Raw genomic sequence first — 27,343 nt, forward strand, 5'->3', positions numbered from 1 at the left:
GCTTTTCTTGCTTTCCAGATGTCTGCAACTCCCCACATTGGTTTCATTGATAGTGCTTGTTGTAGTACCCAGAGCCTATCATCCGCGGCATGGGCTATTTATGACCCCAATGGTAATTGGATTGACCTTCAAGGTTTCTGTCTAGGTCGCACAACCAACAACATTGTTGAATACAGTGCGGTCATTGAACTGTTATCAGAAGCCATCGCTCTGGGAATCAAAGAACTGGTTTTCAACCTAGATTCACAACTTGTCGTCCTTCAACTCAACGGTAAATATTCCGTTAGAAACCCTCAAATATTGAGAATGTATCTCCATATTCATCTATTGGAAAGGCATTTTGATTACATTACATATCATCATATTCCTAGACGCATGAATACATTGACAGATGCATTAGCTAATTATGTGTTGGATAGACATTTACGAAACATGTAAAAGATAAAACAAACCATTTGTACCATAATAGACAGGAAAATACAACATATATATATATATATATATATATATATATATATATATATATATATATATATATATATATATATATATATATATATATATATATATATATACATATATCTATATATATATATATATATGGTGAGAATGTTTAATACATCAGAACCCCAAAATAATATGTGTGTCTAAAAAACATCGACGGCTCACAAGCCTCATATATCTGTGGCACGCAGGCCTCAAAAAATATGTAAGTGTTGGACCTAGGAACTAATCAGCATGGTGATCATGGTAGCACGATATTGCTTGTGCAACACGAGTCAGCAATCGACGGATCCGATCCGAGACTCCCATCATGTGTCTTTGGTACTAACGAGGAATGTCTCCTACCCGAGCATGCTTTGGGATACCATGAGTTAACCCCTCAAGGTTCCTCGTGTTCTCCTCCTCTTTGTCACTCCCTTCCTGATAAGGGGTGATAACATAGATAGGACGGGGAACGCGCCTAGCTATCGGGGACATCCCAGCTAGCCGCTCTGGTCCAACATCTACATTAACAAGAGAAATGTTATAAGCACATATATACCAAAAACAATTAAAAAATCTCAAAATTTAAAAATTTGAACGTTTACCTTCATCATCGAAGTCCTCTCCATCTAGTAAGGGCATGTTTGGATCTCCACGGAAATCAGTGTCGTTGTATGGCCAATCCTCCACGACGATCTTCTGTCATCGTAGCCATGAAAAGAATGCAGGTCGGTATGACATATGCTAACCCCTAGTGATCTTGGGCATCAAACGGATCCATCGAGCCATCTGTGGATGGCATGGCATAGGAGGATCTACCTCAGTCAGCTGATACTAGAACAGTGGTACTCATTCCAGGAAGAAGGTCACAAGTGCAAATCTGAAGAAAAATTGCTTTAGATTCCCCGCCTTGGCTTTGGACAATTGGCGCTTGATGTTCATCTTCATGGCCTCTACCCAATTGAAGATCGTAGGAGCTGTGCAGTCAATAGCATAAAGGAACTTCGAATTGTTAGTCTCATGTTCTGCCTGGGACCCCACCACCCTGTTGATAGTCAACAGAAGCACCCTCTGTGTCATATCCCGCACACTGGAAATCTCTCTCTTCCCACTCTATAGGGCCTCAGGGCAGTGTTCGACAAGCAAGGAAGATATGCTTGCCCCAATCAGTCGTGACCCATACAATTTCACAGGCTCCCCTCTGCCGGAAAGTCCAGTGATGAAGCATACATCTGAAGTTTCCAACTCCAGCTCCTGGTCGTCAATGACAAAAATATCCCGATTAATGTCCCAAAGACTAATCATGTATTGAAGCAACTCGAGCTGGGCCCGCATCCCCAGCGTAATAAAGAATTTGAGGAGCCCGCAAGCCCTCAAAACCTCCAGGAAATTTGGGTCATTAATTTCCTGGGTGTCAACATCTTCATGTTCCCATTCTTTCCAGTCCACCATTTTCAGTGATTCTCTCCTGCAAAAGCCATTAATTTGAGTCAATAATCATCCTTGGCACATAAAATTTAAGTTTAAACGGTCAGTTTTTGAGAAAATAGGGTTTTTCCCTATCCACGGCGTCGGCACGCCTGTTTTAAAAATAGTTGCGCCAATCGACAAAGATGGCTTTGTTAATCACCCTCGGCCGGTGCAATTCCATGCCCAGAAATCGTGCCAACCGAGGGCGAAAAAGATTTTCAAAAACCTCCTCAAAAATCTAAAAAAGTGGCTAAAAGCAGAAATAAAGAAAATGAAAATGGAGCTCAAGGCTTCGGCTATTACCTGGAACTGGTGGCTCGTCGATTGACCTCTCAGATCTCCCGCAATCTGCTTTGGAACAATTAGGGCAAAAGTGAATAAAAAAATCTTCACAACAAAGGTAAAATGGTAAATGGAAAAAATATATTTACTTTTCCACTTTTTATTCATATTTTCATGAAAATATCAGGTTTTTGTAAATATTTTTCCCTATTTTACCTCAAGGATTCGATAATATACTTTATCTTACTTGTGCAACGACAGGTGATGGATGTTCGACAATGATGATGAGTCACGTTTCAGCTCTTTTCTCAACTCATTAAAGTCATATGAAAAGATTGCCAATTATTTTTTCCCTTTTTTGACTCTTTAAAGAGAATAAAAACGGGGGGTCCACTTTCAGCTCTTTTCCGACCCTTTAAAAGCGAAAAGATGGTTGAGCCCTTATCGTTTCGAATTTGTTAACGGATGAGAAACGTCGAAAAAGGTACTCCCTAACTGAAATGGTCAATCAGTTCTCTCAAGTATTGTTTTCTACCTTTTCGAGCTCAAGAGACACAAATGTACGAAAATGGACCATGTGGAGTTTTATTTTATGTGTCTTTTTCAAACTCTCTAAACATGAAAAAGATGTCGAGTTACACCTTTGTTGGACTCGTTAAACTATTAAATGACATCGAATTAGTCACCATGATGAACATGAGCTTCTCCTTCCTAGGGCTCATTAAACTTACTAGGTCAGATTCGTCCAAAGGATGAACTTACAGTGCAAGCATATGCTATCCCCTTCAAGCTTGCGATTAAAAAATAATTGGGGTACCTACCAGAAATGGTGGGGGAAAATTTGGAAATCTATCAGTCATGTCGACAGCTCACTCTTGAACATGACACTCTTTTCTTCGTGTCGGGTTGGGACATCCTCCTTTGTATCGTTGACCTTCCTAGGTTTGGGCCGTTCATTTTTGCCTTCCATTTGATCTTGCCACATCATCATGACCACCGATCCTGTGGATCCAAAGCTACCAAACTTCCAAGATGTGTCGCCAATATGTTCAAGAGTTGTCCTTCTACAGTTACACTTACCTCTCATTCTCTGTATCATCCAAAATCATTATGCATCCTCTCGTCTCGCTTCGATGATGTGGGATTCATTATGGTCCTCCTTAGACACGATCGCTTTTCGTCTACTTCAACTCATTATCCGGGAAGTTGACCGAGAGACTTTTTACTAGTACCTTAGAGCTTGCATGCCCTAATGGCAAGTTCTTTGCACTCGATGACAAGTTCACATCATTAGCTTTAGATCAAGTGATTTCACGGGCGTTCGACTTCAGTTCCTCTATTCACATTCCGTGGATTGTGCTGATAGTACCTTGAGGACCATTGTGATTATTGGTGGTTTCTCTCATGCTTGTTAATAGTTTACATCATTAACTGATAATCAAGCAACTTTCTAGCATGTTCGACGTCAACACATCTATTCACATGCTAGGATCTGTACTTTGATCGGGTTGCGTTGGAGCACAAGACCCTAGTCTCAAATCACAAAAGTCTAGGTTGCTAAGTGATGTGACATGGTTATGATGATATGCATATCTCTTTTAGATAGTTGGCTGCGACCAGACCATGGGTTATCATATGTGATCCTTCTCATCATTGGATGGTTGCAACCATACCTTAGTTTCATTATGATCCTCTTTGATGGATGGTTGCACCCATACCTAGATCCATTTACATGATCATTCTCTAGATGGTTGCGTCCATGCCACGATTCATGTATCATTTGACAGAGATCTCAGTCTATGTATATGTATATGTACTTTATTGCAGATTTTTCGATGGCAGACTGGTTCCCCACACTGGTTTATAAAGCATTTCATCCCTCACTCCAGCTCGGCCTTCACGCTTTAGGGGGCATATGTTACACATCATTTTTTCACTGTCCCTGTACTCCCCGTTCCTTGATCCTGGAGGACCTCTACAGTGAAACCCACATGCTTTGCCTTCATGAAGAAACTCCCATTATGTCCCTCTTCATGAGAAGATCAATTCCCTTTTGCACCATTTCCCCTAAAACTTCTGTTTTGCCCTAGTTTACAAGATCGGCGCTAATGACCCTTGTCTCCCCCGTGCCGATGTGTAGAGATTAGCACTGTCCCTCACACCGACCGGAGCGACTGAGCTGTGTTCCAATCGTGTCGGTCCTGTTATGGAAATTTTTTTAAATTAGGAGTTGAAGCTTCTAGCTTTAGAAGCTTCGTAACGGAACTCTAGTAAATGGTTTGGCTGGATGGGGTCGAGGATGAAAGTTTGGGCTCCTTTACCCTATAATCATGGAACTACCTCAAGGGATAAGCCCTTATCCCATGAGAAGAGGATCCATCTCCCATCCATTTTTCCTATATAAACCTTCCTTCTTCCCAAGCACAAGCTAGCATTGATGTTGGTGTGCTTATGCTATTTTGGTTTGGAGTAGACAGCAAGTTATTACTAGTTGTAGCTATCCAGTTGTGTGAGGAAGAAGTGTGATTTGGTTTGGAGTGAAGCCTAAAGGGAAGAGCCTTAAAACTATTGTTGATTGAGAACATCATGGAATGCTAGCAGAAGTGTGTGGGAACCTGGTCTTGTCAGAGGAGGACTGCAACGTCAAGACAAATGGTCGTAATCTCTCTTTGATATTAATATATGCAACTATCGATTGATTTCCTACATGTTTTGTAATATTACATATTCATGGCTTAATGTTTCTTGACTTGTTAAGTAGGTTGAATTGCAATTTGTCTATTATTATGTTTGTTGTGTGTCGTTGTTTACTTGTTTCAGGTGCTTGAAGAAGGAAGCGAGAGATCGCTGGAGTGAGCAAGCAAGGACAACATCAAGCAGGATAAACAGACAAAGAGGTAGGCCCTCTTGATTGGTTCTAACCTAAGGAAATCTTCCATAGAATGTATCTATTGTGGCTAGGCCCATTATCGGGCTAGAGGAATTTGTTTGTATCCGCACTTATAATTTTACTTCACCACAACCCATGTTCTCCCCATATTGTTGTTATTGTTCCCCATAGAAGCCCACTATTGTTATTGTTGTGCCCTTACATTATTATTGTTATGTCAACTTTGATTATATTGTGACCCCTTAGACTCCTATATATAGAAAGGAGGTTTTGTCATTTGAATCATCCAATAATTTTTCATTTCTGTAATGTAAAGGAGGTTTCCCCCTCGAAGAGGCTTATTTTGAAGTCGTTGATCTAACTCTTCTTCTATTTTGTGAGCTGGTTTCATAACATTTTGGTATCAAAGGCTTAGATTCTATGGTTTCGCTGCTTCAAACAGGCCATCGTGGCATTTTCACTATAACTTTTTTTCTATGAAGCTTCATAAGCTGGAAAAAAAAAAATTGAGACGAAATCATGATGAACGTCGTGGTTGAATTTCAGATCTTGGAATGCTATATTTTAGGAGATATGATCTGAGGAAGTTAGGGTTTTTGCAGGCCCCTGAATTCCATCTCAAACAGGTGACCTTGGGAAAATCCTCATAACTTTATTTCTGAGCATCGAATTCAAATTTCATAAAAATTCAAAAATAGAACGGATTGTAGTTGGTTGGGTATTGGTTTTAGAGTTGAAGGTGGAAACAATGACACGTGGAACTTCATACAAGTTCTTTATACTGAACCAGTCTATAATCTGGTCATCGTGGGATATTTGACATAACTCTTTCTTGGAGAATCAAATCTTGATCAGACTTATGGGGTTGGAAAGAGGACGTAGAGGGCTATCACAGGATGAAATTTCAGACCTTGGAGATCCAAAATTACATAAATACAACAAATTCAATATCGAGCTCCTACAAAGTGAAAAAAGGTGTGTAGTATTTTTAAAAATTTGCATAAGTTTGGTTTGAAAAATTAGTTTGAAGTGATTCAAAGGCACAGTGAAGCACAATTATCATTAATTGATGCCCCAAAGAAATAATATGGAAACACCTAGTAAGCAACCTGAAAGCTATAGCATGACTCATGAATAAGAGGAGGAAATGCAACATGATATATCAAAATTATGAGAACAAGTGCAACAAATTTCACTCTCACAAAAAGTAACAGAAGCTAACATGGATGGTTTAAAGAAAGGCATGGAAGCTAAGATGACTGGAGTGGAAGCTAAGATGGATGGTTTAGAAGTAAACATTGAAGATTTGAAGAAAGACATGGAAGGTTTGAAAGGAGGTTTGGCAAAGTTGCTATAATAAATTCTTCCTAATGGAAAAAAGATAGTAGAGGAAACTCATGATGAGAACAAAAGAAATGTTAATCATGATTTCATAGAATCTAATGTTGGATTGAAGACCTACCATGTTCCAAAGATTGATATGAGGAAGTTTGATGGCAAGGATCCCGTAACATGGATATTGTAGATGGAGTAATATTTCTATCTCCTTAATGTGCAAAACACACAAAAGGTATGCATTACAACTTTATATTTGGAACCCAAATAGTTTGTATGGTATCAATGGCTTTTCTCTCGTAAACAAATTGTCACTTGGTCAATTTTTATGGAGGAAATTATAACACATTATGAGGATACAAAAAGCAACACCTTCTTTAGCCAATTGATAAATCTCAAACAAAAGGGTACAATGGTGGAGCACATTGAGGACTTCCAAAAATTGAATATAAGGGTAAAAGATATTCCAGAGGAGAATAGGATTGATGTGTTCATAGTGACTTTAAAGGATAACATCCAACATGAGGTTCACCTTTGGGAACATGATTCATTGGAGAAAAAATGAAAGCAAAATTATGGCAACAAGGAAGCCTACCACTCACTACTATAAAGATGGACGTGTTGTTGCCCCTAACCTTCCACAAACTACAAGGTTGACACCTCAACAATTGGAAGAAAAAATAGAAAAAGGGATTTGTTACAATTGTGATAGCAAATACACTAAAGGTCATAACTGTGTTGAGAAGAAATTATTTTACATAGATTGCGAAGAGGAGGAAGAAAATGAAGAAAAGGAACAAGAAATGTCAAAAGAAGAGGATATACACTAGGAACCAACCCTAGAGAAAGAATAAATGAATCCAACCATATCTTGTAATGCATTGGTAGGAATTACCACTCCTCAAAATCTCAAGATAGAAGGACATATCAAGAAGAAAAAGGTAATAGTGTTGATTGATTCGGGTAGTACCCATAATTTTATTCATTCTAAGATAGCCATGGAATTGAATTGCTCCCTATATCCAGCACTAGAGTGTCAATTAATGGTTGCAAATGGAGGAACCATAAATTTCTCTAGAAAGTGCATAATATCAAGTTATACATGGGAGAGTATGTATTTAATAGCTCAATGCTTTCCATTCCAATGGGCGTTGTTGATGTTGTACTAGGAGTCCAATGGATACAATCTTTGGGTACAATAGCTTTTAAATTTCAAGAACTTTTCTTGAATTTTTTTTGGGAAGGAAAGGAAGTTGAATTAAGGGGTATCGCAAGGAAACTGGGAAAGATAATAAGCTCTAACAACATGACAAATCTTCTCAAGAATGAACAACGAGTCTTAATTGCTCAATTATGTTCACTAGAGGTTCCCACAACAAAATCATCTATTTCTCCAAATCTCCAAAAAGTTTTGGACAATCATTCCAAGGTATTTAAGACTCCCAAAGGCCTCCCACCTATTTGTGATCATGATCATGCTATTATTTTGATTCCAGGAATTGTTCCTCCAAACATCAGGCCTTACAGATATCCATATGCCCAAAAGAGTGAAATTGAACGTATGGTTGCAGAAATGCTAGAGGTTGGTATAATTCAACCTAGTCAAAATTATTTCTCTACTCCAATAGTATTGGTGTGCAAGAAGGATGGATCATGGCACGTGTGTCCGGATTATAGGGAGCTCAACAAGCTCACTATTAAAGATAAATTTACCATTCTTGTCATTGATGAATTACATGGAGCAATTTACTTCACCATGTTGGATCTTTGTTCAGGATACCATCAAAATCAGAATGAAGACTGAAGACATTCCAAAAATAACATTTAGAACTCATGAGGGTCATTATGAATTTTTGGCCATGCCTTTTGGCCTTACCAATGCACCTTCTACATTTCAAGGTTTGATGAATTCCATTTTCAAACACTTTCTTGGAAAATTTGTGTTAGTATTTTTGATGATATACTAATCTACAACAAGTCTTGGAAGGATCATGTTCAACATGTTGACGGGGTGCTCAAGCTATTGGAGGGGAAACAATTATATGCAAAAACCTCCAAATGTTTCTTTGGAGTACAATAGGTGGAATATCTGGATCATATTGTATCTCATGAAGGTGTTAAGGTAGGCCCTAGAAAAATTAAAGCCATTAAGGAATGGAAAATCCCCACATCCCTAAAGCATCTACGAAGATTTCTCGGGTTGACAGGTTATTATCGCAAGTTTGTTAAGAAATATGGGAGAATAGCAGCACCTCTAACAACATTACTAAATAAAGCTGCATTTTCTTGGACTTTGGAAGCAACGAAGGCCTTTGAACATCTTAAAGAGGCAATGTGCCAAGCATTGGTCTTAGCTATGCAAAAATTCACAAAAACCTTTATTGTGGAATGTGATGCCTCAGGAAATGCAATTGGCGTTGTCTTAATGCAAGAAGAAATACCCATTGCTTTCAAAAGTCATCTAATCAAAGGAAAGTATTTACATAAAGCTATTTATGAGAAGGAAATGTTGGCAATACTACATGCACTTAAGAAATGTCGACCTTGCCTAATGGGAAGACACTTTAAGGTAAAAACAGATCATGATAGTCTTAAATACTTTTTAGAACAAAGATTATCTTTAGAAGAGCAGCAAAAATTAGTCACAAAGATGTTGGGTTATGACTTTGAAATCATCTACAAAAAAAGGTAAGCAAAATGTTGTTGCAGATGCACTCTCAAGAAAGGATGATGATGTGGAAGCATTGCTTTGTGCAATTTCTATTATCAAACCAGATTGGATAAATGAAGCAAGGGATGAATGGAAGAAGGACGAAGAAGTGTGGGCACTCATTTAAAAGTTACAGCAAGATCCCAGTACATCTGATACATTTAACTTGAAAAATGATTCGTTATGGTACAAATATTGCTTATACCTCTGTAAAAATTCCCAACTCAAACAAAAGTTTCTTCTGGAATTGAACACCTCTCCCTTAGGAAGGCACTCAGGATTTTTAAAAACTTACCACAGGGTTAAGAAGGATTTTTTTGGGATCACCTTAAATCTGATATTCAAAAGTTTGTGGCGGAATGTTTGTTCTGCCAACAAAATATAGTTGAAACAATTAAGACCCCGAGTCTGTTACAACCTGTATCCATTACAAGTTAACATTGGGAGGAGGTTTTAATGGATTTTATCACAGGTTTACCCAAGTCTGAAGGAAAGAGTGTCATCATGGTGGTAGTTGATAGACTTTCCAAGTATGCACACTTTTGTGCATTATCTCATCCATTTAAAGCCAATATATTTGCTACTGCATTTATGAAAACAATTCAAAAGCTACATGGAAACACAAGATCCCATTTGCACTAGAAAGTTTTGGACATAATTGTTTTCTTATATGGGTACTAAGTTAGCTCATAGCTCATCTTATCATCCTCAATCTGATGGAAAAACTGAGATAGTGAACAAATGTTTGGAAGGATATCTTCGTTGCTTTGTATCTAATAAATAGACACAATGGTTCAAGTGGTTGCCTCTGGCTAAATGGTGGTATAACACTTCCTTACATACTGCAGAAAAAATGATCCCATTTATGGAACTTTATTGATATCATCCACCATCCATCACATCATATTTAAAAGAAAATTCTAAGGTTCAAGCAGTGGAAGATCACATTAAGATTCAACAACAAGTTCTCCAACTCTTAAAGGATAACCTCAGTTTGGCGCAGAATAGAATGAAACAACAGGAAAATCAACATCGCAGCAAAATAAGTTTTGATGTATGTGACTGGGTATTTCTACGACTACAACCATACAAACAAATGTCCCTCAAGCAAGCTAAGAAGGATAACAAATTATCACCAAGTATTATGGTTCATACAAGGTGTTACAAAATATTGGTACCGTGGCATACAAATTGGAGCTTCCTACATATTCCCGAGTGCACCTAGTTTTCCATGTTTAATGCTTAAAGAAGGTTATAGGTGACAAGATGCCATTTCAAACAATATTTCTAGAACTTGACAAGGAAGGAAAAATCATATTGGAACCTGAAGCAATCACAGAAATAAGAAATCGACAGCTACGAAATTGATCAATTTCAGAGTATCTCATCAAGGGGAAGAACTTACCTGCTGAAGATTCCACATGGGAGGATGATAATTTTATACATAAGCATCCATAACTACTCAAGCGTTGAGGACAACACTTTTTTGAAGGAGAGGGACATGTTAAGTCCCTATAATACTAGTGTATCCCCTTATTATTATTGTCATAGTAGCCCCTTGTTGTTATTTTTGTGCCCATGTTGTCCCCATATTATTATTATTGTGCCCCATAGAAGCCCACTATTGTTATTGTGCCCTTACATTATTATTGTTATGTCGCCTCTAATTATATTGTGACCCCTTATACTCCTATATATAGAAATGAGGTTTTGTCATTTGAATCATCCAAGAATTGTTCATTTGTGTAATGTAAATGAGGTTGCTCCCTCGAAGAGGCTTATTTTCAATCCTCTTCGGTTGGAATCGGTCAAATAGGTTTTGATAGAAACAAATGCAAATCCAATTGATATGGCATGTCTTTTGATGTGACAAACAAATAATTTGTGCTAGTTTGGTCAGCACGAGCAGCATGCCCCACTCTATGAAAAAAAGTTTAGGTTTTGGAGGAAAATCATAATTCATTGCATTATCCAGCAGAGGAATGTTAATCCCCTAGTAGAAACATCAATTACAAGAATTAATATTGTATTCCTTGCTCTAAATGTTGCAAGATGAATTTTGTGGGAAACTTTATGTTCCCATAAACAATAGACATATCTACCCCTTCTTTCTTAAACAATCCATTGAGGAATTCTACGTGATGCTTTGTTGTGACAAAAAATAATGTTTGTTGATCCAAACCAATATGCTTTCTCACTAGATGGAGCAATGCAACACATTTCTCTGTAGGTCTATAAGGTCCCACCTTACCAACCATCAAGAGTGTATAGAAGTAAAGGTTACGTTGAGCACTGTCACTCATTTTTTTTTGTAACATTACTCATAATATGACTAACTTGGTTATCATGAAATCATGTTCCTTCATCTATTTCAATATAAGAATATAACATAATAATTTAGGGATAACTTTCCCTTAAAACCAATTCCAAAACACATTTCTCCTCAAGTTTAAAAGAAGATAGCATGTGCTCTTTTCATACTTATACGTGAGTTCTAAGTAAGACTCGAAATAAATTCCATCATAATGCCATGTGTGAGAATTAAGCTTAATCAACCTATTTGACCCCCCCATATTATGATAAATATGTTCCACTTATTGACTCTTTACATCATAACCACAAAGTATGCCATAGGAACCTAAAATAGCTTGTTTCTATTACAAAAATTACATATGAGGGCATGCTTTTTAATCTACCTATAACAAGGTAAATGAAGGAGGAATATGCATATCTTCATCAGAAAATATAATGATATGTTTATGAAATGGAGAAATAGAATCACAAAAGATATTGACCCAACAATGTTTCCAAATTCATCAACTAAAACTTATTATTCCCAAATATTAAGGAAAAATAATTATTTGCAGAATGGCATTACTTCAATCATGAGACTCGTATAATGAATGTTACAACAAGAGTAGTTACTGTTACAAATTCAGAAGCATATTATTCTTCAAAAAGTACCAATTAAAACAATGGAATTGCCAAAATTAGGCACAATTAGTTGTTTGCTACAATTACTCAATCATAAGACTACACCCATGAATACATGTAGTTTGGACAACTTATTATGCTCACTTGCACAATTATTTAAATCTTACATAATTGGTTATTGTAAAATCGTTTCCAACAAAAACCTGTTTTGTCATGATATCTTCATATAATAACAATTATCTTATCCTCTATTCACACTTCAACAACTTATTAAACTCATTTTCACACGTACAAAATCTTGCAAACATAGGAAGTTACATCTATTAAATAATCTATTCATAAATTTCTAGTACATAAAAGTTACAATCAGTAAGACATTTACTCTAACAATTTATATGCATAAAAGCTAAAGCCAATGAGCCCTTTTGAAAAATACTTTGCAAGCATGCAATCTACAGCCATTGAGGCCTTTTGAAAAACACTTTACAAGCATGCAATCTACATCCATTGAGGCCTTTTGACAAACACTTTTCATGTATGCAATCTACAGCCATTGAGGCCTTTTGACAAACACTTTGATGGCATGCAATCTACAACCATTGAGACTTTAAAACAACAATTTAAAAGTGCATGAACTAGGTTAGTGTCATCAATATAGATCACCAGGTAAATCCAAAAGAAAATAAGCAAAACCAAACAATAGACAATCCATACAGGCAACAACAAATCTGCAAAATCACCCATATCAAAGAATCGGAGTTTGAAAACTTGATTTTGGGAATCAAATTGGGGGTTACATGGCCTTAAGGTACGGAGACCCCCTAATGTTGAGCTTAATCGCAACAACTATTCCTAGAAATTTGATTCTTTAAAACAACAACAACAAAAATTCCTACTATCTCATTTATCACTTTTATCAAACACTTAGTGTGCAAACTTCATCTACAACTGTACATGGAGAAATAAAACCCAAATTTATGCTAATATGATATTTTCATCAAACTCATGGCAACCTGCTATGGACAAAAAATCGTTATAAACTGAACTTAAAAACTTTGGCAACACATCCTTGTTTTAACCCCCCTGCATGTACATTCTCATACATAGCTGCCATGAAACTGTTAAGTCATTGTTGGTTAGCTCAGAAATAACTTTCTGAATATTCATAATTTTGTAATAATTTAAATTAGCAATTTCCAATAAATTTAAATTCTCCACAACACTTTAAAATGTAATAAGAAACCAAAATTTCAAGAGCATTGATAGATATTCCTGACAATATATATATCCAAAAATATGAGAGTATTCTCCAGCTCCAATATCCTTACCAACTCATTGTGAACCATCTGGTTTTCCACCCAACCATATCCAGGGAGAACTTCTCCCCCTGGAACCCCCGAGTTGTAAGAGCTCACAAGCAGTACCAAAATATAGCAGTAGAGAGATATACAAGGCAAACCGAGGAAGATAAGTTTCACTTCCTCTTAATACCATTCATGGAAAACTCCACCAGGTAGAACTACTTATTAATTTAGTTTAGGAATTTTAGATTCATTTCGACAACATTTAGCTACTCTCCAAGACTCACCCTCTCACAATCCTCTTAAAGTCTCTCCAATTCTTGGTATTGCAATGCACCTCCCTCCCCCAAGTGAGAATACATGAGACATGTATACAGAAGGAGCAACACATTATTTTCATAAAGGAGGAGTAATATGCATGCCTTGGATTCCATTTAGAGGAGTGTAACACATGCCATTAAGGAGTGGTATATATGCCTAAGTTAAGGAGAGTGTAACATATGCATTAAAGAGAGTGTAAGAGGAATATTTTATGACATCTCTTTGATGAATGTAAGAGGAATATTCCATTATTTGATGAGTGCATAAAAAAGAGTGTAATGTATTATTAAAAGAGAGAGAGAGTTACATAGATCCATGAGAATCATCAAGGACAGAGGTGTGAAGTGATTGAGGAGATGAAGGTGACTTGTAATTCTCTTTTAATAATAATATCATAGTATCATAAACGATAATAATAATATTAATAATATTGAGGATTAAGTTGAGATTGAACTATTATGATCGATTAATGATAAGTTAAGTGATTTTCCTTCAACTATACTTGATTACCCATTGATTGAAGGTGAATTACTATTTTTGGAAAGTCATACTTGAAATGATAGACATGACTTTCTATTTTTAGAAAGTCACTCCAAAATTGTCAGAAATGAGATTTTATTAAGGAAATTCATCATTGAGCTGCCCATGAGTGGTATTTTCTTCTAGAGAACAGGGATTATGTATCTCTATTGCATACATCTCTGTGTCTTAGTAGATTGAGGACTCTGCGCCCAATCTACTCCAAGAATCCAAGATTCCACACCTTGATCTTTTAAATATTTAGGACTCTACGTCCCAATCGTTTTATTATAGATCCAAGACTCCACATCTTTATCTTTCATGGATTTAGGACTCCAAACCCTAATTTCCATGGCTTATCATCTACTCTACTTTGAAACTTCACACTTCACCTTAAGGTGCTGATTGTGAGCTCATACCCATCTGATGGTTCATTGGTAAGGCCTTGTTCCAAGACATGCACACATCATAATCTCATAGATCAAGGGAATCAAATGAATTTCGTAATTAACTTATTCACAATTTACCAAAGATTGTGCATGACTTCCATGGTCATTTTGGTTCTAGAGAAATAACTTCCACAACCATTTATAATTTTAACATCCTTGTTTGCAAATAACCACGTCCCTTGTCACATGCTGCTCAATACAAAATTAAGCATATATAATCATAAAATCATGTATCATGACTTCCACGGTCATTTATAAATTGAGCATCCTTGTTTGCAAATAACCATGTCCCCTGCCACATCTTGCTCAATACAATATTAAGCATATATAATCACACAAATCATGTATCATTACTTCCACAGTCATTTATAATTTGAGCATCCTTGTTTGCAAATAACCAGGTTCCCTGCCACATCCTGCTTAGAACAAGATTATGCATATAATCATACAAATCATATATCATCCATAAATAATAATTAACCATATGTTCCACATAACCATGATCATCCATGGATCTATGTGTCTTAATCGTGAATCACCATCCATGTCATACACCTATGTCCAAACTAGGATACCAAGAGAAAACATCGATAATATGCACTTAACCAAAATCAATCTTTATCGTAAGCACATAGCAATTGTGTGACATAAACCAGGTCTATAGCATACATGCATATACGTAAGTCTAACATGCATAATCTTTATATCACTACATCAAAATCACCCTCTCCAAGTGTAATCAAAGTTATCTCACCAAGAAGGGACAATACAAGGTCGCATGGTAAAGAATGTGAGTTTGAGATTGGGGCTAATATTAGTCTCTAAATAAATTCATACAATTTGAGGATCCCAAAGCCCCGCCTCTGCAAATTCAGTGAGCAACCAAGTTAGAGTTGCACTAAAAAGCAAAGCCTGGCGATATCACTCAATTGGTCAAGTGTTATGCAACCAACTCACAAAATAGAAGAAAATATAGATCAACGACTTAAAGATCATCCTCTTTGAGGAGGAAACCTCCTTTACATTACATAAATGAACGATTATTGGATGATACAAACGACAAGAACTCCTTGGTATATATAGGAGTCTAAGGGGTCACAATATATTCAGAGTCTACATAACAATAATAATTTAAGGGCACAACAATAACAATAGTGTGCTTCTATGGGGCCCAACAATAACAATAGGGGGCTACACTAACAATAACAATAAGGGGAAACACTAGTATTATAGGGACCTAACATGCACCTCTCCTTCAAAAAAGTGTTGTCCTCAATGCTTGAGTAGTTCTGGATGCTTTTGTGTAAAATTTTCATCCTCCCATGTGGAATCTTTAGAGGGTGAGTTCTTCCACTTAATGAGATACTCTGAAATTGATTGATTCCGTAGCTATCGGGTTCTTGTTTCCATGACTGCTTCAGGCTCCAATATGATTTTTCCTTCTTCGTCAAGTTTTAGCAATATAGTTTGAACTGGGAACTTGTCACCAATAACTTTATTTAAGCATGAAACATGGAAAACATGTGTACTAGGGAAGATGCAGGCAACTCCAATTCGCATTCCATCAGTCCATGGACATGTTGCTCCCAGTTTTCCCAAAAAATGTCGTTTAGGGCCTCAAAACAGCTCTAGAAGTTCAGGACCCGAAAAAATGCTAAAAATAGTAAACTGTGATACAACTAAGGAAACTGAAAAACTGAAAGAGACAGTTGTGGGGGTCCAAGTGGGATAGGGGGGTGGCCACCAACATCCACCTAGATCAACCAATCTTATTCAACACCTTGTAAGGACCATAGTACTTGGGTGATAATTTATTATCCTTATTAGCTTGCTTGAGGGACATTTGTTTGTATGGTTATAGCCGTAAAATTACCCAATCACCTACATCAAAACTTATTTCACTACAATGCTTATATGCCTGTTGTTTCATTTGATTTTGCACCAGAGTGATGCTATCTTTTAAGAGATGGAGAACTTGTTGTTGATTCTCCATGTGATCTTCCACTACTTTAACCTTATAATTTTCTGTTAAAGGTGATGTGATGGACAATGGATGATATCCATAAAGTGCCATCAATGGCATCATTTTTGTTGTAGTATGGAAGGAAGGGTTATACCACCATTGAGCCAGAGGTAACCACTTAACCCATTGTGTCTGTTTGTCAGATACAAAGCGACAGAGATATCCTTCCAAACATTTGTTCACTATCTTTTCTTGCCCCTCAGATTGAGGATGATAAGATGAGATATGAGCTAATTGCGTACCAAGACAAGAAAATATTTACATTCAAAAATTTCCAGTGAAAATGGGATCTTTGTGACTTACAATAATCTTCGAGTTTCCATGTAGCTTTTGAATTGTTTCCATAAATGTAGTAACAACTGTATTGGCTTTAAAAGCATGGGATAGTGCACAAAAGTGTACATACTTGGTAAGTCTATCAACTACCACCATGATGACACTCTTTCCTTTAGAGTTGGGGGTAAACTTGTGATAAAATCCATCGAGACCTCCTCCTAACGCTGACTTGGAATGGATAAAGGTTGTAACAAACCCGAGATCTTAATTCAATTTCCTTTCATTCCCAAAAAAAAAACAAGAAAAGTTCTTGAAAATTAAAAGTTATCGTCCCCAAAGATTGTAACCATTGGAATCCTAGTACAATATCAATACCACACATTGGAATGGAAATCATTGGACTATTCAATACATATTCTCCCATGGTTAGCTTGATATTGTGGAACTTTTTAGAGTAATTTATAGTTCCTCCATTTGCAACCATCACTTGACACTCTCGTGCTGGATATAGAAAGCAATTCAATTCCTTGGCTATCTTACAATGAATAAAATTATGGGTACTACCTGAATCAATCAACACTATCACCTTTTTCTTCTTGATATATCCTTCTATCTTGAGAGTTTTAGGAGTGGTAATTCCCGCCAATGAATTACAAGATATCTTTGGATTCATTTCTTCTTTTTTGGGGGTTGGTTCTTGGTGTATATCCTATTCTTTTGATGCTTCTTGTTCCTTTTCTTCCTCCTCTTTGCAATCTATGTAAAATAATCTATTCTTAGCACACTTATGACCTTTAGTGTATTTTCTATCACAACTATAACAAAGCCCTTTTGCTCTTTTTTCCTCCAATTTTTGTGGTGTCAACCTTGTAGGTTGAGGAAGGCTAGTAGCAGAAATATTCCCATCTTTATAGTTGTGAGTGGTAGACTTCCTTGTTGCCATAATTTGCTTTCAACTTTTCTGGCCACCTTGAATTCCTTCTCCATGAATCAGTTTCCCAAAGGCAAACCTCAAGTTGGATGTTATCCTTTAAAGTCCCTATGAAGACATCATTCATATGCCCCTTTGGAATATCATTTACCTTGATATTAAATCTTTGGAAATCCTCAATGTTCTCTACCATTGAACCCTTTTGTTTTATATTTATCAATTGGCTAAAGAAGGTGTTGCTCTTTGTACCCTCATAATATGCTACCAATTCTTCTGCAAAAATTTTTCCAAGTGATAATTTATTTACGAGAACAAAGTTATCGATACCACACAAATTGATTTTGTTCTAAATATAAATATGAAATGTGTACATTTTGTGTGTTTGACACATCATGTAGATTAAATAATTGCTCCATCTATAGTATCCATGTCACCATATCGTTGCCATTAAGCTTCCTCATATCGACATTTGGAATGTGGTTAGTCTTCAACCCACTATGGTAGTCTCTAAAATCATAATTTTTATCCCTTTTATCCTCATCATGATTTTCTTGGAGTACCTTGTCCCCACTAGGAAGCTTTTCCTATAGCAAATTTGCCAAACCTTCCTTCAAACCTTTGAGGTCCCTTTTCATTTTTGTGTTTAAACCATCCTTCAAACCTTCCATATTAGCATTCATTATTGCTTCCATGTCATATTTCAAACCATGCATCTTAGCTTTGAGTTCATATTTGGTTACTCTTTGCGAAAGTGAAATTTGTTGCACTTGGTCTCATAATTTTGATATATCACGAATACGAACTAGGTCCTCCAGCATTCAGCAATGCGCTAACCCCCCCTTAAACAATTTAGTGGACAATCCACACTTTCCAATGGCTCTTCATCGGGCCAACAGACTTTGTTGAGTTTCTTCAATGTTATCCATTCAGCCTCAGATGTTAGGAGAGATGGGTTTGATCCTCAGACCTATTAGCTCCTGGATCTTCTCCGCTAGGGCCAAATGTTGATTTAATTCATGCATTGTATCTTTTATAGGAGACCATTTGGTTCTCCTGCTTTGTATAGACATCATTATACTCAATAGTCCCTTTGACCTACTTTGTGATCATTAGTTGGACATAAATATAAGTATCTTTATATTATCTTCTTCATGCTTCATAGAAGAGCTTTCTGGTTACTTACTAGGTGTGTCTATTTTTTGTTTCGAGGAATTTTGGAATCACACAATGATATATATGCTTCACTTTGCCCTTTGAACCACTTCAAATTGTTTTTTAAAACAAAAGTTATGCAAACTTTAAAAAAATACACACTTTTTTCTTACGTTTTAGGAGCTTGATATTGAAACTGTTTTATCTCTGTAATTTAGTATCTCCAAGGTCTAAAATTTCATCATGAGGTAGCACTATGAGTCTTATTTCCAACCCCACAAGTTAGACTGAGATTGGATTCTTCAAGAAAGATTTATGCCCAATCGCCCACAATGACCTGATTATAGATTGGTTTAGTAAAGCGAACTTGTATGAAGTGTCACGTGTCACTTTTTCAACCTTCTTCCCTGAAAATGGCACATGAAAAAATAAATTTTGTGCAATTTCAGTCACTTTTTGCGAAATTCAAATCCGATGCTCGAAGAGAAATTTATGATGATTTTCCCTAGGTCATCTGTTTGATATGGAATTCTGGAGCTTGCAAAAAGCCTAACTTCCTCGAATCATATCTCTGAAAATATAGCGAATGAAGATCTGAAATTCGTACACAAAGTTCACCAATATTTAATTTTCGTGTGGTTGTAATTTGAGCTTCTGAAGCCGCATAAAAGAAAAGTTATAGCAAAAATGACAAGATGATTTGTTTGAAGTAGTGAAACCCTAGAATCCAAAGCTCTGATACTAAATGTTATGCAACCAACTCACAAAACAAAAGAAAATATAGATCAATGACTTAAAAATTATCCTCTTCGAGGGGGAAATCTCCTTTATATTACATAAATGAACAATTCTTTGATGATACAAATGACGAGACCTCCTTGGTATATATAGGAGTATAAGGGGTCACAATATAATCAGAGCCTACATAACAATAATGATGTAAGGGCACAACAATAACAACAGTGTCCTTCTATGGGGCACAACAATAACAATAGTGTTCTTATATGGGGCACAAAAATAACAATAGGGGGCTACACTAACAATAACAATAAGGTGGCTACACTAAGTCGACTCGATAGATTGGGCGTCCACGGCGATCAAGCCTGCATTGTGAGCCTCGGCTCCTCTCAAGACCCGCCCTCCGTGGGCTCTAAGCCTGCGATCCTCGCTGTTCGCTGATCCTGCAACCTGCGGGCCTCTTGAATTAGATCTGATCGGATCTAAGGCTTTTAGCTATTCTCCTGGCCAGGGTGTGGCCCCTGCTGCACTGCCCATGTGGCGACTGGCATCAATGGAGTCTCAGGGCCAAGATCCACCCTCCAGTCCTGTTGTAGACGCATTTAACCATCTCCTGGCAGGTTTGCCTCCGAAAAAAAGAAACGAAGCCTCCAAATTCGTCAAGAAACTAGATGAAATTCCTGAGATCTCTTTGCCTCCGGAGACTCCCATGCAAGTAGCCTTTTCATTGGCGGATTGGGGTCTTATAGGCCAATTCACAGGACTTTGGCCCTCCCCGAAAACTACAGAGCAAGGGGTTAATAGGAACTGGGCGCCTCTGATCAGTCAAAGCGTTACTTCTTATTTTCTAGGAAGAGGATTTTTTCTTTTTGAATTTACCTCCAGAGAGGACAAAGACCTGATCTTTCGAAATGGGCCGTATTTCATGGGTCCTCAGGGCATCTACCTGAACAAATGGACCCCGGATTTCGATCCAACGGTAGATGCTCCCAAGGCTATTCCAGTACGGGTTCGTCTACCAAATCTGTTGGTTCACTGCTCGAACTGGGACTCCTTGAAACACATTGGCAACTCCCTCGGGAAATTCATAGATCGGGCAAGCAACAAAGATCAGTACGATTGTGCCAGGATCTGTGTGGAGGTAGATCTAGAGGAGGGTTTACCAGAAGCAATCAAAATCAAAGTCGGCAGCTGGTCCCATGTCCAGATCTTGGATTATGAACAGCTGCCATTCAAATGCAGGAAATGCCACGTGTATGGGCACTTCGCTAGAAACTGCCCGACTAATCCAGAGCCAGAGAAAAGAAATGAAGAGGGCTGGAATCAAGTAAAAAGAGCTAGAACCAATCACAGGGGACAGAAACAAGGTGGACCATCCGGCAAAGGCAATTCTCAGATTAATGCCCAGAAGCCTCCTATCAAAAAGGCGCAAGAAAACAAATTCATCCTTTTAAGCCAACCGACAGAAGGCACTCCAGAGGTAGAGATCCAAAAGCCAGAATCCTCAAGGAAAAGCACACCTCCAGTTTCCCCCAAAGAAGTGGAAAACCTCAAACTCACAGCCCAAGAGGACGAGGAAGAAGCTCCTTCGGCCTCTCTCAAAGGACCAAGCCTAACAGGCATGTTTATGGAAGAAGAAGAAGAAGAGCAAGAAACGGAAGAATCAGAAGAGGAAGGAGAAATAGGAGAATCCCACACCTCGGTAAGAAGATCAACAAGAGGCCAGAAAACAGACAGGGAAAAAGGGAACAGGAGACATACAAAGAAAAAATCCAGGGAAGCCAGCCAACCTTGGAAAAAATGCTAGCTTCAAAGCCAAAGATATTGAAAAATCCGCCCCAAGGCTCCAAGGGAGCTCACCTAAAGCATAAATAATGAAGGTCATCTCCTGGAACTGTAGAGGGATGGGGAGCAAAATGAAAGAAGAAGCTACCAGAAGCCTAATCAGGACAGAAACCCCAGATCTCCTTCTCGTCCAGGAGACAAAGCTGGAAGACATAGTCTTCCTCCAAACAAGCAAGAAAATTTGGAATAAAAGCGAAGCAAGAGCAATCTCCGCCCGAGGCGCCTCAGGAGGAATAGGTACTCTTTGGAATCCCAATAAATTTACAGTTCAACTAGAGGCCAGGAATACCCACTGGTTGATGCTAAAAATGCAGAATTTGGATACTAAGCAAACGTTCTGCCTCTTCAACATTTACTCTCCAGTTAATGTTGGGGAAAAAAAAGATTGTTGGGACTCTCTGGAAAACATAATAATTGCTGGCGATCTCAATCTTACCCTACATCCATCAGAAAAAAGGGGAGGCAGCATAGTTAGAGACCCAGCTAGAGAATGGGTGGAGGACATAGTGCAAGACTGGGATCTGCTAGACATTAAACCCTCTTCAGGTAAGTACTCTTGGTCTAATAAAATAATGGGCCCTGGCCACATTGCTGCTAGGTTAGATATGTTTATCATTCAAAGTTCCTTTCTGCTGCTAGGATTAGAGCCTAGAATGTATATACTTGCCAACAGCATCTCTGATCATAAGCCCATAATGTTAGACTTGTTAGCACATCATGATCTGGGCCCCATCCCATTTAGGTTCAGCCCTCTTTGGGTAAAGGAGAATGAATTCATGCAAACAGTTAAGGAATGTTGGAATCATCCGGTCAATGGATCGCCATTCTATATTTGGGAGGAAAAACTCAGAAGGATGAAAAGAGTCCTAAAAAGATGGGCCAAAACGCTGCCCAACCCAATCAAAAAAAGGAAAACCATTAAAGAGGCTCTTACTTCTCACCAAAATAGTATGGAAAACGTAATACTCACAAAGGACTCATTAGAACAAGAAACCCTCCTACAACAGCAATACCACAAGGCATGTTTAGATGAAGAAGAGTATTGGAGAATGAAATCTCGGAATCTCTGGCTACAAGCAGGGGATAGGAACACAACTTATTTCCACAAACAAGCCCAGGCAAGGAAATGCTTCAATACTATCTCAGAAATTAAAGAGGAGGGAGATATCCATAAGGACTTCGAGCATATAAAGAGAGCTGCGTTCACTCACTTTCAGAATTTATATAGTGAAGACAAAGACCCAAGTCATTTTCCGGAGATATTACATAATATACCCTCAGTAATTTCTCAGCGAATCAATGAATCTTTGGAGACCAAAGTCACTAAAGATGAGGTGAAAAAGGCGCTCTTCGACATGGATCCGGACAAGGCCCCTGGGCCGGATGGTTTCTCTGCTAGATTCCTCCAAATGTGCTGGCCAATTATTGAAAAAGATCTTCTCAAAATGGTACAAAAATCCCAAAACATTCAAAAAATCGAAGGCAGTACCAATTCTGCGTTTTTAGCACTCATACCCAAAGAAAAAGGGGCCAACAACTTCAACAGATTTCGGCCGATTTCTCTATGTAATACAGGGTACAAACTGATCACCAAAGTAATTGCAAATAGACTGAAGTTTATCCTCCCCAAAATAATTCCAGAGAATCAAGGAGGCTTCATACATGGGAGGCAGATCGTGGACAACTTTCTTCTGGTCCAGGAAGCAATACACTCGAGCCAACTCCGAAAAGAACAAGGTATGGTGATCAAACTTGATTTAGCAAATGCTTTTGATCAAGTCAATCATAGCTTCCTTTTGAATGACATGTGTGAGCTAGGTTTTGGAACAAACTTCATTAATTGGATCCGGGCTTGCATCTCGAGACTGACTTCTTTAAAGCCTCGAGAGGACTCAGCAGGGATGTCCTCTATCCCCCCCTGCTCTTTGTCATCCAGGCCTCAGCCCTTAGCTTTCTGCTAGATAAAAAGTTGCAGGAACAAGAGATCAATGGTCTGCGCATTGCAAGAGGAACCAAAAATATCAATCATGCTTTATTTGCAGATGACACATTGTTGTTAGGTCCTGCCACTGTTCCCTCTGCCACAAAGTTTAAAGAGGTACTGGACGAATTTAGTGAAGCTTCAGGCAGTGTTGTAAACAAAAGCAAATGCCACATTTTCAATTGGAACACTCCGCCTAGACTGTTATCTGCCTTATCCAGATGCTTGGGTTTCGAAGCTTCCTCCACCTAGTCGTCCTTCAAATACCTGGGCCTTCCAATATCTCAAAAGAGACCAACCAGCAAAGATTGGCTTCCGCTGTTAGAAAATTTCAAGGCAAAGATTCAAGCCTGGGGTTATTCCTGGCTGAATGCTGCAGGCAAAACAATCTTAATAAAGTTTGTTCTCAATAGCTTGCCCCTATTCCAATTTGCAGGTCTCCTCGCTCCGGCATCTATATTAAACAAAATGGAGGATTACATAAGGAGATTTTTTTGGAAGGGAGGGAAACAAAATGAAAAAAATATCCCTCTTGTCAGCTGGGACAACATATCCAAGCCGCTGTGGGAAGGTGGCCTAAATTTTAAGAACCTTCGTCAGCAAAATGTAGCAATGGCTGCAAAAACCGTGTGGAGGATCATCGCCCCCAACCCTGGTTGGGCTCAAAAGATGATCTGGAAAAAATATTTCAGAGGTCCAAGACTTAGATGCTTAACAAATGTGATTCACCTGACTAATTCGACATTCCTCAAAATTTATGACAGAGTCGCTTCTCTAATCATCGATCACTCCTACTGGATACCAGGCAACGGTAAAAAAATCAGCATCTGGTCGGACAAAATCATGAACAAAGAGCCAATAGAAGCCAGAGCCTCCATCAATACACTGCACTGTTGGACAACCTGAAAGCTAAGTGGAGCATGCTGTTAGACGCCCTCCAAGGACTTGCTCCCACGCATTCGAGGAAGAGAGACGAGTTGGGTTGGGGACCAAAAATCAAAGGTTACGCAGTCGCACAGGGATACGCCAAATTGAATGAGAAACCTCACGTCCCTCAGAACCCAGCTCTGTGGCAAGGCGTATGGCATCAGCCCTCATGGCCCAAGGTCGACTTCTTCACCTGGGTCCTCTGTCACGGGAAAATATTAATGTTTGATAATCTGGAGAAAAAAGGATTTCACGGCCCTTCCATGTGCCCACTGTGTAATGAAAGTGTTGAGACAGCAACCCATCTAATGCTAGAATGTAGTTTCTCCAGGCAGATTTGGTCATATTTTACTCACGACCTGGACCCAAATTTCACTGTCCTTGCTCCCCTTGTGATCTTTTCGCTAAATGGTCAATCAGATTTCCAGGTCCTCCCTCTAAAAATCTAATTATCAAGGCAACATGGGCTGTCCTCCTAAAAATCATGTGTTGGCAGCTATGGATAGAGCGTAACAAAAGAATCTTTAGAGACACAAAGCAGAGTCACAAAGTCTTGGAAGCCAAGATAAAAATCCATATAAAGGAATGCCTGATGGATATAAAAGACGACACCAATCTCAAACAGCAGGAAATAGCATGGGGATCAACGCTAGAACTCCAATTTCAGCCAGCAGTCAAAAAAGCCCTCATCTTCAAAGAATGGTAAATAAGAAAATCTGAGAATGACTTTCAAGAGTGGCTAAAATCGCAAGCAAGACACTTCCTTTTCTTTGATGGAGCAGCTAAGGGAAATCCGGGCAAAGCAGGTGCAGGAGGTGTTGTCCTAAAACAATCAGGGGAAAAAATTCACTCTTACGCTTGGGGACTAGATTACACTACCAGCATCCAAGCTGAAGCCTTGGCCCTCTTCCAAGGTCTCAAGACCCTCAAAGAACTGGGCATAAATGAAGCAATCGTCATAGGCGACTCTCAAGTCATTATAAATGCAATGGTTACCAACACCCCTGTACAGGACCTCAATCTAGCAAGGTTGATTATCAGGATCAAAGATATGGAAAAAAGCTTCCAGGATTTGAAGTACTATCACGTGTTGAGAATCCATAATAAAAAGGCGGATATTGAAGCCAATAAAGTTGTCCTTCTTTCTGTTGGGATCAAAAAGAAAGAGGATGAAGAATCATGGGAGCCTATTCCATAAATAAACTGCTGTCATGTTCTACTGTCTGCTACTAAATCAATTTGTTTGTATTTACAAGTGGGGGGAAACCTCTGAAATTAACTCAATGGGGGTCTATCTTAAGAAGAAAATTGTAAGCTTCAGCTACAGCCTTAGCAAAGAAATGCAGCAGGACAAAGACGCTCAAAATGTAATCAGAATTTGGCATTTTGCCCAAGATTAATACAAAGCATCATAACTGTTCTTGTAAAAAAAAAAAAAAAACAATAAGGTGGCTACACTAGTATTATAGGGACCTAAAAACAAGTATTTTTCACAATTGGTCTACAAAACCCATCTCAAATAAACGGTATGCCTCATTAACAACAACATATTCCACAGTTTTCAAAGACATTTCTTCTACCTTGGTAAGATAATGTGTGAGACGACCAAGAGTTGCGATAATAACATTTGGACTTTTTCTAGTTCTTCAAATTGAGTCTCCACGTTGTCACCACCAACAAGCAAAGTAGTCTGAATGTCTACACAAAAGAAAAATCCCTGAGTTAACAAACTTAAAACGTGAGGATTAACCCCAATGTCACTAAAAGCAACCACTGCAATTCATACATAAAACTCTAAAAAGCATAACTAGAATTCATCACTGGCCTATGTAGCGACCAAGCTCTTTAGAAAACTTAAACATATGAAGTGTGAGTTGCGTAGTTGGCAACAAAATTAGAGCCCTAATGTAAACGCTTACATAATTCTCCCTTAATTTCTTGAGCATGGTGACAAGAAAGGTCGTTATTTTACCAGCCTCATGCAGGCCATGGCCAGGACATCTAGTTTATCCATAATAAGGGGCATCATCTTGCACTTAATGGGGATAAAAAAATCGATAACCCTTTCATTTCACTCCTCGGAAAACCGGGGGACCCAATCCCAGGGGCTCGAACCCTCCCAACTTGGCTTTCTTCTTGAGCTTCTCCTATAATTTCAATTGTGTGACAGAGTTCACCTTGAGGTTTTTCATCTTGTCTAACTCCATGGCGATAAAACCAGGATTGGGATTCAATCAAGGGACCTCCTTCAACCTGCAGAAAAGAAGCTTTGGGTGTTTACGCCATATCGAGAGTCACAGTGCCCTTATCCACTTCGGGATTAGAGAAGGAAATGATAGACTTGGCTAGGAAATCACCCAAAGAGATGAGGTACAACCAACATACAGAGAATAATGAATGTTGACGATCATATGTAATCCTCAACGCATACAAAGAAAACACTACCAATGTCATCCCGTTGCCCCATATAAGGCTCAAAAATTGGGAGATGGCGTTCTCTTTAAGCAACCAATAAGATTAATTAATTTATTTAAAAAAAAAAACAAAAAAACCAAAAAAAAAAAAAACAAAACAAAACAAGAACAAAACAAAAACAAAAACAAACAAACAAACAAACAAATAAAAAAACAAATAAAAAACAAAAAACAAAAATTGTACTCTCAAATTAATACATCAAGATGGATCATAGATGTCCCCCGAGGGACATAACAATTGGATATATCATATTTGACACTTTAGAGTGGTCTCTGCAATTTTAAAATTTGCTTTTTCC

At 38.1% G+C, this 27,343-nt stretch overlaps 1 pseudogene; it reads right to left on the reverse strand.

The window, feature by feature from the left end:
* Nucleotides 1-10,957: 10,957 nt before the first annotated feature.
* On the reverse strand, nt 10,958-26,777 carry LOC149249688 (putative DEAD-box ATP-dependent RNA helicase 29; annotated as a pseudogene).
* Nucleotides 26,778-27,343: the final 566 nt, after the last annotated feature.

Source organism: Pinus tabuliformis, chromosome 7 (genome assembly GCF_031772625.1).
Source record: "Pinus tabuliformis cultivar Carrire ecotype Pingquan chromosome 7, CPIR1, whole genome shotgun sequence".
In the NCBI taxonomy this organism is placed as follows: Eukaryota; Viridiplantae; Streptophyta; class Pinopsida; order Pinales; family Pinaceae; genus Pinus; species Pinus tabuliformis.